The sequence below is a fragment of the Carlito syrichta genome, unplaced genomic scaffold (assembly GCF_000164805.1).
Source record: "Carlito syrichta isolate Samal-C Ts95f unplaced genomic scaffold, Tarsius_syrichta-2.0.1 Scaffold301704, whole genome shotgun sequence".
Classification (NCBI taxonomy): domain Eukaryota; kingdom Metazoa; phylum Chordata; class Mammalia; order Primates; family Tarsiidae; genus Carlito; species Carlito syrichta.
Genome location: NW_007245800.1, coordinates 650617 through 665385, shown reverse-complemented (window position 1 = coordinate 665385; position 14769 = coordinate 650617).

Sequence of the window (14769 nt, the reverse complement as noted above, 5' to 3'; positions counted from 1 at the left end):
GTCCCCAGCACTGCAGATTTTGGTGGCAGTGGCTAGTGGGCTTTGATCTCTAGCCCCTCCCCTCTGCTGTTGGCCCAAAGGCCAATTGGGCTGCTCTCAGCATGGGTCAGATGCCCCATGAACTGCCGGGGGAAGAGGGGCAACTCCAGGATTCATCTCCAACTCAGTTGCTGCTAGGTCTCCCACTCCAACTACATGTGTCCGTGTTTGATCCAGTGTAGGAGGTGGGGCTTCTGTCTCTCCAATATGGTGTATTCATAGTATCCTCCCTGGGCAAAGAATAGTGGTCCTAGAGGGGTGTGGGGATCAACCCTTGGTCTCTGGATGCAGGCTGTCCAGAATCAGGGGAGCTAGAGAAGGGCCCCGCCAGGCTCAGAATAGAGAAAATGGTGTCAAAATGGCATCTACTGACACCTTAGTCTCCAGTGGGGCTCAGCTTCAGATCTCCTCCCTGTGTCTTTTTCGAGATCCCTGCTGTCAGTGCCCAGCCATTGCTGCAGGTGGTGGTGTGAGCCAAGTACTAGATGTCAAGAAGCAGCTGATCTCAGTTGCATTTTCCCAAGAGGTGCCCTGGGATGGTGGATCCTTCTACACGTGGTGGGTGCTGAATTCAGAGCAGTGACAAATTGCATCTACTTCTGCACCGGGGCCTTGGGCTCTTGATCCCATGTCTCTTCTCAGTCGGATATTTATTTATCTATTCACACACACACATGAATGCAGTTTAGTTCTAATGCACACTTACTCATACAAAGACTCTCACACTGTGACCGGTTCCATCACATTCTTGCCCCACCTCGCAGTACTAGTTTTTATGACTACTTTGACCCATCTCTGAACATGTAATATAATGATTTCCCTATTCCTCTTTATTTACATTCCTTGAGTCTCAACTTTGAATATGCTTTGGTGACCTAATTTAGTTCTTATGTTCCTGATCTTTCTTTTAAGTTTTATCTTCTGTTCTAGAAAAGCACAATCTTTATTTTGCCAAACTTAGCCTGACAAGTCATTCTTGACTTCTGATATTTTATAACTTACCTTGGCATTCTTGATTCTAGAGTCACTTTGACTTCAATTAATTCTGCTATATCCCAGTAGAATAAGTCCAAATCCTTTTGTTTCATACTATTGACTAGAGACACTAATGTCTTATTAACTTTTTAAAATAATATATATAATAATATTTATCATATTCTTCCATAGGCCTGGAAGGGAAGCTCCAGATGAAAGGTAATCAAGGGAAACATTTTTTGACACAGCTATGCCATTAGCTATGATTAGTCTACCCTGAAGAAGAATCATCTCATGGTTGATGGAAGTCATTGATTTTCCCTAAGTTTTTTGTTTAGAGATTATAGTCTCAATTTGGCACGCCATCTAGCAAATATCTATACTTGCAAACAGAAAACAAACAAACACAAAAGAATACAATGGCAGAAGGCAAAAAGAAATGCAGTGAATCAATGCAAATTTATCACCGCTATTGGGAAAGATTTCTCCAAATGATTGCCACAACAATAGCTTCCATTTTTCTTTGTCTCATAACCATCCTTTTGTTTATGGCCTTAACCACTGTTTGACTATCCTAACTATAGAGATATCACTTTACAAGAATTCTGCACTATGCATAAACAAGCACACACAGAAATTTTGGGATACCAATTTATTTTATAAATCTCACAAGTCTTCTTTTATCTTTGCCATCACTATACTATCATTGTTTATCTCTAAAATATGTATTCTAATTGGCAAATAAAAATTGTATATATGTATCATATACAAACATGTTGTTTTAAAATACGTTTACAGTGTGAAATGACTAACTAGAGCTAATTAGCAAACATATTACTTCATATACTTATCATATTTTAGTTCTGAGAACATGTAAAATCTACTCTTTTAGCAATTTTCCAGAATACAATATGATATTATGACCTATAGTCTCTATGTTGTACAATAAATCTCTTGAAATTATTCATTCCACATAACTGAATTTTTGAATCATTTGACCAATATCTCCCCAACCTCCTCTTCCCTCACCAACTTCTGGTAACCACCATTCTACTCAACTTCTATAAGATCAATTTTTTTTTTAATTCCACCTATAAGTGAAACCATGTGGTATTTGTCATTCTATGCCTGGCTTATTTCACTTAACATAATGGCTTCCAAGTTCATCCATGTTGTCACAAATGACAGAATGTCATTCTTTTTCAAGGCTGAATAGTATTCAATTATGTATATATACATTAAATATTTTTTATTCATTCATCCATTGATGGATAATTAGGTTGATTTCATTTCTTGCCTATTGTGAATAATGCAGCAACAAACATAGAAGTGCAACTTTTTTTTTATATACTGGTTTCATTTTATTTGGATATTTGCCCAGAAACTGGATTACTGAGTCATATACTAGCTCTGTTTTAATTTTTTGAGGAATCTCCATACTGTTCTCCATAATGGCTCTTCTAATTGGCATTTCTACCCACAGTGGGCAAGGTTTCATTTTTTTCCATATCATCTCTAACAATTGTCATTTTTAATTTTTTATACGAGCTATTCTAATAGGCATGAGGTTATATCTTGCTGTGGTTTTTCAATTTGCATTTCTCTGATGATTAGTGTTTGGGGGCATTTTTTTCATATACCTGTTCGTTATTTGTACATCTTCTTTTGAGAAACGTTTATTCAGATTCTTTGCCCATTTAAAAAAATTGAAACCTCATAAACTTTCTACAGAAAAGCTCCATTGGGTGTGACGATAAGTACTGAAAGACAACGTCTAGTGTGCTTGCTTCACAGGACATTAAGGCTCTGCCACTGTTGCCAGAATTGGTACTCTGTGCCACAAGTGCAAGGTATTTATTAGGGATTAACACTTATTGAAAGGATGAGAGGAAGTAGGATTGAGCAAAAGAGAAGTTGAACTATGATGAAGGCCTGACAAAGGTCCATCTTTGAAACAAATGGCCTTCCAAGCTGGAAAGGCCAGACCCTTTCTATTTTTGCCTCTATCGGTCATTGGATGTCGACTTCTTGGAAAGGGTAAACCTTGATCCTGACCACTGGAGGCTACCTAAAAACAGCATTCCTAGCAGCTAGCACCCAAAAAAATCTACTTTGAAGATTCAAACAGCAAATCTCCTTGTCCACCAAATGTATTTTCTACCTACCTGCTTTCAGATAAAGGAACAGTTGTATTTTGAAATCTTATATCTAGAACAAGGTATTGTGTACAACATACTACAGTCAATTGCCTCTCCATTCTCATCCCTCCTTTATATCACTTCCACTTTCCTCCCTCCACACACAATATTTCCAGGGGTGTTAGAGGGGCAGTCTGTACAGATATTACCTACATTATCTTGCATAATCCCTTCACACGGATGAGAAAAGATGCTATAATGCTCAAGGTCACATAGTTAGTACAAAGATACAGTCTAGATCCAAGATCTGTCTAGAAATTCCATACCTTAGCCCCTAAACTATGTTGTCTCCATGTGAATTCACTCATACACATCCATAAAAATCAATAAATGTCTGCTTCTTGATTTGTTGATATTTTTAATATAGAAGATCTGATGATTTCTTCTTAATAATAGAAAAGTATCTCCAACTCTCATTTACTATTTCTTGTATTTACTTGTATTATAATCACTTTTGAACATGGTTTACTAGGTTGTAACTTCTTTGCAGGCAGGGTCTATGACTGATATGCTTTAGCAGAATTGAACTAATTGCTTTAGGCCATGTTAACGCCTACTGAAAATACACATACTCCCAACACACACCCCCACACACTGAAGCCATTATAGACATTTTGATATCTAAAGACTAGCTCTCTTTTTGTTTTTACATTATTTTTGAACACAAGTGTTATGAAGGAGTGGAGGTAGAAGAAGAGAGATGGTTTAGATTCAATCAACGTTCATGTCAAATTGTTACAGGGAAAGCAAGCATAGTGGCCATGCTGAGGAGAATCTATTTGGCAATCAAATGACAGAGGACTAACAAATGGGACCATATGTGCTTTGGTTGGGTTGTGGTTTTATCAGTTCTTTGTTTTATAAGAAAGAAATGACTCATGATTTAAAAAAAAATCTTACTCTTCTTCAATTTATCTTTCATCTTACAGAAGGATTTACCTTTTTAATACTAAGATCAAATTATACTACCCTCCTTTTTGAATATAGTTATTAGCTTCCCAAAAGTTATATTCTAAGCAAAGAGTATAGTGATTAAAAGTGAAGGTCTTGAAGTCACACAAAATTAGGTTCAAATTGCAGTCGGTCTTTACTAACTGGCCTTAGCCAAGTCTTTTTTTTTTTTTTTTTTATTTAATAAATTTTCCCTTCTGTCTGTCACTCATAATGACTATAATTATACTGAGGTTTTTATAAGGAGTGAATTCAATGAACCATGAAAATACACACAGCACAGCTAATACTCACTATGTGTTAGTATTAGTAAAAGTTATCCAGACAAACAGAAGCAATTGAAAGGAAGAAGAAGGAAGAGAAAAATACATTTTAAGGAATTGCCTTAGGTGATTATGGAGGCTAGTAAGTCTGAAAATCATAAGGCAGATCAGCATTCTGGAATACAGGCAGAATTTCTATGTTACAGTCTTGAGGTAATGCTGCTTCTCTTAAAGTCCTCAACTGATTTGATAAGGCCCACCACATTATAAAGGGTAGTAATATCTACAAAACACCTTTATAGCATCACCTACACTAGAATATGACTGAACAACTGGACATCAAAGCCTAACAAAGTTGACAGATAAAATTAACCATCATAATGTTATTACTAAGGAAAATACTGAACTTCCTCTTACTTGCTTGAAAACACATGCTTTCTCATGCTTCTTTGTCTACTTAATTGGCCAGTTACTTCTTTATTCTTGAACAATCTCCCTCCTACTTCTCTACAGGGCAAATTCATACTAATCTTTCAGATTTCAGGTAATTCCTTAACTTTCCTGTTCAACTTTTCTTACCCTCAAGGCAGAACTTCATGGCATCTCCTCTATTCCAACAGTGCTTTTTGTACATTCTCTTGAAAGTAACACCACATAAGATTAGTTTGTTTCTTTCTGTTTGTATGTTTTTTGTTTTTGTTTTTGTTTTGAGTTGGAGTCTCACTCTGTCACCCAGACTGGAGTGCAGTGACCACTCCCGGCCACCTCAGCCTCGACCTGCTGGGCTCCAGCGATCCTTCCACCTCAGCCTTCCAAGTAGCCGGAATTACAGGCATGCGCTACCACACCCGGCTGATTGTTTGTATGTTTTTAGAATACTTGGTTAGCATAGAATAAAAATTGAGATATCTGAATGAAGTTTTTAATGAACACTTGAATAAAAAATGATGGAAAGGATAAAAGAGGAAAAGAAGGAAGGAAATAAAAATTGAAGAAGAGAAGGAAAGAAAAAACAAAAGATTATTAATTTCTTTCCACAATCTGCTCTTTTAAACATTTTTGGTTGCCTACAATATTTTTTTACCCTACTATATAACTCAGGGTGATAAAACATGATAGCGTGTTTGCCTATCTTAAGTTTGAGAACTGAGCAATTATGTGCAATACCTATGTTATATTCATATGCAACATAAAACCAGAGCAGAATATCTGTAACAGAATTTGAGATTGAGATAAAAACTGACTGAACCTTCTAGAATTTTTAAAAAGCAGTTCTTTGATATTACTTTTTATGAAAAATTAACTCTAAAATACTTTGTGAGTTATTCCATCATGTGTTATATATCTTTCTCATGTTCAATGAGAGAATCAAGTCTGGGTCACCATATTGATCTTCTTGTCAATGTCTTCATGCAGATGATTCCCAAATATCCTGCAAGTGAGAGGTCATGAAAACCACTTTCTGGAATGATGTGATTATTTTTCACATGGAAAGACATCACTTATGGGTAGCTTATTCATCTCGCTGCCTTCTGGATGGCTAAGTCTTCTCAGCCAGTTTATATCTCAGTCACGCCCTCTGCAATAACTTAAAGATATGAGTTGCTATTGGACCTGTAGTCATATTGAACTATGATACATGGGAAACAAACAAAAAAAACTCCTGTATAAATTATACCTCCAAAGAAAGTGGCACAATATGCCGAACGTGAGCACTGCAATAGGAAAGCTTAGAGATTTTTAAAAAGTGATACATATAGCATCTCCTTGTTTTAAATTATTATTCCAAAACTGCAGACTAGAGATAGACAGAATATTGTAGGGCTATATGCACCACAATATAACTAAAAATGTAAACCTAGCCTTAGAAAAAAGAAATCAATGAAGCTAATAACTAAGTTAATAAGCATGTAAAACTTATTATTATTATTATTCTTTCAGAATTAAGTTTCAGTGTCAAGTATTAACTTCACCTTAGTTGTCCCATTTAGGAACATGAAGTAATGCTCTCCTTCTAAATACTGTGGTAAAAATCTTTGTTTATATTTCTGAACTCTGAGGAGGCAATTTAACAGAATTGTTATGAAGGGCCATGATTCAGATATAGGTACGAATACTGAGGTGGACTTTGAAGAACTCATTATGAGGGGGTAGAAGTTAGGGATGGGAAAAGGGAAGAGAGAGAACTTTTAACTTTCTAGGCCCTTGGAATTAGCATATAAACATATTATGCTTACTTTAATTTTTCAGTCGTATTGGTCCTTTACATTATTTTTATCTGATGTGAATTCATGCTTTTATTGTTGATTTTGTTAATTGCTGCTTGTGTTGACTGTCCTTCTTTGCTTGAGATTTCTCATGTGTTTTAGAATTTGGGTTTACAGGACCATTTGAGTAGGGTTTTTTTGTTTGTTGGTTTGGTTTGGTTTGATTTAGATTTTGAGTTGGTTTTCTTTTTCTTTCTCTTGGCTCAGTTCTGGTCACAGGATGGTTCTTTGTCCTCCTGCCTCCCTAAGCCCATAATTTACATAAAACCATAGTTTGGATAGCCTTAATTCTAGCTTTCTTCTTAAGCGCAGAACCCTCAGTATCTCCTGTTTCAAGCAGCAGAGGTCGAATACAAAACTGGGATTCACTCCTACTGCCAGTTTCTGGCTCAGAAGTAAAAAAGTCATTTACTTTCAGATATACTTTCCAACTCGGATTTATATTCCTTTTCTGGTCCAAAGAGATGTTGGTTTGATTTTGAGCCAGGCTTTGTGTCACTTTTTTATTTTTTTCTTTTGATATTTTCTCTTTTTCTGTTAAATGTTTGGAAGAGTGGCATGTTTCAAAATAGCAATTGACAGAGCTATTGTGACCAGATGTCTTCGGGACAGTTAACGTTGTCAAAGGCTCTTTGATATTGAATCACAGACTGAAAATAGGTTAAATGTCCTGTGACTCAAGGGTTCTCAAATTTTAATATATCCAAGGGTTACTACAAGACTTGGCTGCAAAACAGATTCCCAAACTTGACTGATTCAGTGTGGTTAGGGGTTAAGAGGTACCTAGATGCCTAGACATCTACAGTTTTGATGATTCAGTTAACTGATGTGACCTGTTCCAACAGTGGTTGACTGATAGAGTCTCAGAAACCAATACCTAGACTATATTGCAATCCAAACATGAAGAGGATTTGTCATGGTGACAGATAATTCTATTCTTGTGTGTTGGACAATGATTTGTGTTATCCTCCAAGATTCAAAACATCTTGTGAAGAAAGGGAAACAGTAGAGAACTGATCCTAATGAATGTGGGCCCACAGTGATTCACAGAAAGGAACAAGGTCAGTACTTTCAGTTAAATTCTGTGTAGCATGGCTACCAGAAGGAAATCTCAGATCAGAGATGCAACAGTAAAGAAAAAATATATAGGCTTAACATAATGTTTCCTATGAATTAAACATCTTAATATAGGCTTGTAGCAAGAGTGTTTGTCCTATACTCAGAGAAATTCTTATGAGTACTGGGAAAGGCTGAAAAGGAATATGCCACTCAACAATATTCTGTGAAGCCATCCATCTGTGGAAATTCAAGAAAAAGTTGATTGAGGTGTTAAATTTATACTGAAAAGAGCTTAGTTAGTATATGACTTAATATCAGTGGTAAGGTGCATGGAAGAAACAGAATACAGCAGGCAGGTGATAAATTCTTAACTGCATTGATGTAGAAGTTTTTAACTACCAAGAAAATGGCAAAGTCTTAGTTATTCATTTGCTTGTCACTCCATTTTGTACATTAGAAAATGAGTGAGTAAGCAGTGTCTCAGGATTTTGCGATCTGTAGCAACTAAACAGAGCTCATGCTATCCTACGAGGCATTAGTCCTAGGGAATAGTAATTAACCCTGGGACTTGAAAATTAGGTTTTTATATGTGTGTGTGTGTGTGTGTGTGTGTGTGTGTGTGTGTGTGTGTGTGTGTGTTGGAAAGGGTTTCTTTGCTAAAATATGTGTCAAGCCGAACAAGTGATGATAATTTCTTAAAAATAAACAATCTTAGCTGTAAAAACTTCCCTATGCCTACTGTTCTCTAAATCATTTTACTATATAAGTTGGAGAAAAGGCCCAAACTTGCTTGCCTTCTCTACTGTAATCCTTAGAGAGACCAAGATTTGTGGCTTGCCATTAGATTGTAGAAAATTAGAGCAATTCTTCCATAGCTTCGGCTAGATATACCTCATGAGTATTTCATAGAAATTTATACTGGAAAAGGCAGAACAATCAGTGTTTTACAGCTTGTGTTTATATTTATAGTTTGAGGTCCCAAGCCGAATGAGAAACTAAAGATGACTATCTGTAAGAAAGTGATTGGCAGTAGTGGGAAACTGTCAGGGGAAGGGGGGTGGGATTGGCAGTTAAAGGAAACTGCTAGGGAAGGGAGGGACACACCTCATCAACAAAGGTTCCTGCATAATCAATGTTTGCATACCTAACCCTGAATTGTACCCCACATTTTCATAACAAAAAAGATGGCTACCTGCAAAATAACTATCTGACTGAAAGAAAAGGTTTATATGGTGGACGTATATGGGAGAATTTCAATTCACAGAATTTATGTATTTTGATGACTACTTTTCAGGACATGCAGTCACAAAATACTATAGGGATGGGCGTGGTGGCTCATGTCAGCACTTTGGCAGGCCAAAACAAGAGGATTGCTTGAGTCCAGGAGTTTGAGACAAGTCTAGCCAACAGAGTGAGCCCTCATCTCTACCGAAAATAAAATAAAATAAAGATTTTTCCAGGAGTGATGGCATGTAACTTTGGTTCCACTACTCAGAAAGCTGAGGCAGTAGGATAACTTGAGTCTAGGAGTTTGAGATTCCACTGAATTAGGATCCACCTACTGCATACCAGTCTGAGTGAGAGAAGGACAGCTTATCTATACAAAGAAAAGAAAATAAAATGATACCAAGATCACAAACACTTCAGTAAAGTCAAAATCAGCATAGTGCTTTAGACTGGCAAATTTACCTAAAGTATTTTCATCCTTTACCAGAAAAATACTGCAGAGACTCTAATAATTCTTTTTTAAAACAGCAATATACATCTAATAACTGTCATCTTTTATTTTGATAAATGTGGCGAGGTACTGCTGATTAACCATGAAAGTGAAAAGTCAAATAAGACATAGAACATTTCTTTTTTAAAATTAATTAATTTATTATTATAAAGTTGTGGGGTACAATTCAGTGCTAGGTATATAAACATTGATCATGCAGGTACCCTTATTGATGAGGCATGCCTCTCCCTCCCCTAGCATCTTCCCCCAACTACCAGTCCCACACTCCCTTCCCCTGACAGTTTTCCACTACTGCCAATAACCTTCCCACAGCCTTATAATTGTTCAAGGTCACCTTATGAGTGAGAACATATGGAACTCAGTTCTTTGTTTCTGTGATAAATCACTGAGTATGATCGACTCCAAATCCATCCAATTTACTGCAAAGTCCATGTATTTGTCCTTCTTTATGGCTGCATAATATTCCATTGTGTATATGTACCACTTTTTTTTATCCAGTCCAGCTTTGATGGGCAACATGGTTGATTTCATGTTTTTACTATTGTGAATAGAACTGCAACGAACATACGTGTGCAGGTATCTTTTTTGTAGAATGATTTGAGTTCCTCCGGGTATATTCCCAATAGGGGAATTGCTGGATCATATGGAAGGTCAATTTCTAGTTCCTTCAGAAATCACCACACTGTCTTCCAAAGAGGTCGTATAGGTCTGCATTCTCACCAGCAGTGTAGAAGTGTTCCTTTTTTTCCACATTCTCGCCAGCATCTGTTGTTTGTTTTATTAATGATGGACATTCTTACAGGGGTTAGGTGGTATCTCAATGTGGTTTTGATTTGCATTTCTCTTCTGCAAAGCCAAAGAAACCATCAAGAGAGCAGGGAGACAGTCCACAAAATGGGAAAAAATATTTGCAGACTGTATATCTGACAAAGGCCTAACATCTAGGATCTACAAGAAACTCAAATGTGCCGAAAGGAAAAAAACAAACAGTCCCTTTAAAAAGTGGGCAAAAGACATAAATAGACACTTCTCAAAAGAAGATATATGGGCGGCCAACAGACACATGAAAATGATAGAACATTTCTTTTGAGAAATTGGTTTGAAAAGTACGATGTCAATATACATTAAACTTTACTTTTTTTCATTTGGCTCCATTTTGGTCCTTACTATTGTATACCACAGTGATGTGGATTGTTTTAACCTGAAATGGTTTTGACAATAATAAAATAAAACTTTATGAAAAGGTCTTTTTTGTTTCTTATTGTATTTATTTCCAAATAACAGGAAACGCATTAATGTGCTTCATGTTGCCTAATTCTTGAGGTTTGTGTGCTATAAACGATCTGTTCTTCTGCCTACTGGTTCTCCCTTCTTGCCTTTTCTCACACTCACCTTAGTTTGACTCTCACTGTCAGATGCATCTTCCCACTCTTCTGTTGCATGAATAGAAAAAAGTTTGGGTAGGAATGTTAGAAGGATGTGTTTTAGAGTCCCATCTCCACTATTACTTATTTAATGACCTTGGAGAAGCTTTTTCACTGAATCTTAGATCCTTCCATTAGAATAAGGGTATCTGTCTTTAATGATTATTATTAAGCCTACATGAGGTATATCATTATCAGTCTCTGGTATATACAATAAAAGCTTAATCAATATTCAGTCTCTTAACACATCAGATAAATTTCCACATGATTTAGTACTTTAGTGTGAAAAGAAATGACTTCTGCAATTTGGTCCTGACCTACCTTTCCATTCATTCCCCTGGGACACTTGAGTGTGAACCCTGTGCTCAATCAAGACTTGTCCACTTATTGTCTTAATAATACCTCACCCCCCATTAATTTTAGTTCATTACAAGATGAATATTGAGATTTTGATGGGAAGTCTGAAGCTTATATAACTTAAAAGTCTTCTATAGGAAGGAAGGAAGCAAAGGAAAAGAAGAAGGAGAACAGAAGAAAACTACAAATATAACATAGAGTATAGGCTTTGGAGGGGGTCACTGCCCCTTATAGTTCCTTTGTTTCCCAATGAACTTGTTTCTGCCTGTTGCAGCTTTTAAATACCTACATCCTTTCCCTTTTTTCTGCTTATCATAGTCTACTCTCAGTTCTTAAATAGAACCTTCTCTTTGAAGAATGGCAGGTGTCTCAAGTCCGCTGCAATCTTTTTCTCTTCTAATTTTTTCACATGCTCATTACCTGCACTACTCATTTAGTCTGCATTGCATATTGATTTATATATTTACTTAAGTTAACATGCATATACAGTTTTACAAAATATATGATTTGATTACCAATTTTCTAGATATTGATTTTGTTCCAACCCTTACTCCCTGTCCAACTTGGCGTTTTGTGTATGTGGGTGCTCAGTATTGGTTTGTTGATTCATATCACAGATGATATTTTCAAGATTCTTTTCTTAGTAAAAAGACAGCACAGATTTTATTGTGCTTTATTTAAATACAAATTGCTGCTATAATAATTTCAAAGGCACTAAACTCACTCAATTAAAATGAAATAAAACACTTGTTATTTACACGCTATGCAAAATGTGTTAAATAAACTAAATTGGTATGTATAATAGATTTTCTGTAAAAGTTAATGCTCATGAGAATTATGGGACATCTACCTTTCATTTTTGTTAACATTTCAGTACATTTATATGGGGATAATTTTGTTAAATTTTTCACGAAACAATCAGCTTGGTGCATTTTATAGTTTCTTTTCCTAAAGTCTAACTCTAAAATAGTGTTATCCATATGAAAGAGAGTGTATTTCTAAATGAAGTGTCATTAAAAGCAGAAGCAAGGAGAGCATTTACGCACCATGTCTTAAACCATCCTTCCTTCATCTGTGCTGCTGTGGAAGTATATTTCTTAAGCCCTTGATGTGACTATATCAGCAAAATATAATAAATTAACATGAGTAATTCTCGACTTTTATTATACTGTATCTTTTCACATGAAAAGCATATAAGTAGGCATGAAATACCATGAATTTTCTACTCCTAGCTGCATTATATAAAGAGCTGTCGTAGGCATATGAAGTGCTTTTAATCTGAATGAACTTCATTAGCTTTGGATTTAGTTGTGCATTCAGGGTACAAGTTGAAAGGCCTACCTGTTTGCTCAGGCTTTTCTTGGAGTTTGCCTGAGCAACACAGAAAGGATGTAGTAAGATGGGATAGAGGTATTTTAAGAAATAATTATAAGAGAAAGTGCTTTTGAACACTCACAAAGATCTATTTAACAGGCCAATGCATTTCATCTAAAACTAATCAGGAATTGCCTTATGGTAGCTTCTACTCAGACCTTCAGGGAGTCTCCACTATCTATGGACCACGAGGAGTGAAAGGAGACATGATGTATGGCAGAAGAAAAAAAGAAAAGTCATAACAACAACAACAACAACAACAATAACAATAACTGCTATCAATCAAGGGCTTGCTCTGTGCCAGGCACTCTTCTAACTGCTGGTTGCATCTTATCATGTCAGCCTCACAAGAAGCCTGTGAAGTATATATTGTTATTTTCCTCATTTTAGAGATGTCATACAAAGGCCAGCGAGGTTAAATAACTTGCCCAAGGTGACACAGTTAGGTACCAGGAGAGTTGAGATTTGAAGTCAGACAGTCTGGCTCTGGAGGCACTTTTTAGACCCTCTGGTATGCAGAGAACACAAAATAAATAAGTGATAGAAAAGACAAAGACTCTGTGCTTAAGAAGTTTACATTTCATGGAAGAATGGTTGTTATCTAAAAGTAGAGTAATGTATTGCTATTAACATAGTACTTAAGAATTGCTTATAAGTAAAATAAAGTGAATTAGATGATAAAAGAAGTAAAAATATTTTTTTAAAACATAGATGAAAAATACCATCCATAGGGAAGACAGTAACTCTGTTAACTCATAATGGCCTTGGGTCCTTCATTAACGATAGAGTGATGTTTAGCTAAGTAGAGGGGTGTGTGTGTGTGTGTGTGTGTGTGTGTGTGTGTGTGTGTGTGTGTGTGTGAAGGGCAATTCTTGTCCTCAAAGAATTCCTGATCTCGCAATGAGTCATTCATGTAAATAAACAACTATATCACAGACCAGAATAAGTACTGGGGTAAGGAAACTAAAGTTTAATAGATATGATGTGATGCATATGTTAATTAGCTTGATTTAGCCAATTCACAATGTGTGTGTCTATATATATCAAAACATCATGCTGTATACCCTGAATATGCACAATTTTTATGTGTCCATTAAACAAGTAAATGCTAGGATGTTTTACTCATGAATATAAACCCATAGAGCAAATGGCAAAAGTCCTAAGATTAAGTAAACTGGAACTTCTAGCATAAAATACTTCAGCAGCAGCATTATATAAAGAATAAAAAATTTCTGGATTACGAACATTTTATTATTATTATTATTTTTTTTTGAGTTGGAGTCTCACTCTGTCGCCCAGATTGGAGTGCAGGGGCCACTCCCGGCCACCGCAGACTCGACCTACTGGGCTCCGGTGATCCTTCTGCCTCAGCCGTCCAAGTAGCCCGAACTACAGGCGTGCGCTACCATGCCCAGCTGATTTTTTGATTTATTGTAGAGATGAGGTCTTGCTGCCCAGGCAGGTCTTGAACCCGCGGGCTCAGTCAATCCACTCACCTTAGCCTCCCAAAGGCGCGGGATTACAGGCTGAGACACCGAGCCCGGCTTACGAATACTTTAGATAGGATGAAAGCTACGTGATCTAGAAAGTGAGCTGGGTGATGCAAAACCCACTGTTAGTGGTAATAAATATACCAAGATCAAATACGTTCAGGAAGAGATAAAATAAAATTGCTCTGTGAAATGGAAGAGTAGGGCTAAAAACAAAAACAAAAAACCCCAAAACAACAACAACCAAAAAACCACACATATTTCTAAATAATCTTGAAAGTGCATGTATATAGTTTGGGTGTTTATCCCTTCAAATCTCATGTTGAAATATGATCCCAATGTTGGAAATGGGGACTAATGGAAGTTGTTTGGGTCATGAGGCTGATCTCTCATGAATGACTTCGTACCATTCTTGTGGTGGAGAGGGAATGTTATTGTATTAGTTCACATAAAAGTCGTTTGTTTAAAAGAGCTTGGCACCTTTTTCTCTCTCTTACTTGCATGGCTTTCACCATGTGACATGCCATCTCCTCTTGCCTTCTACAATTAGTAAAAGCTACCCTAGGCTCCACCAGAAATTGAGTAGATGCTGGCACCATGCAGAACCATGAACCAACAAAACCACTTTTCTTTA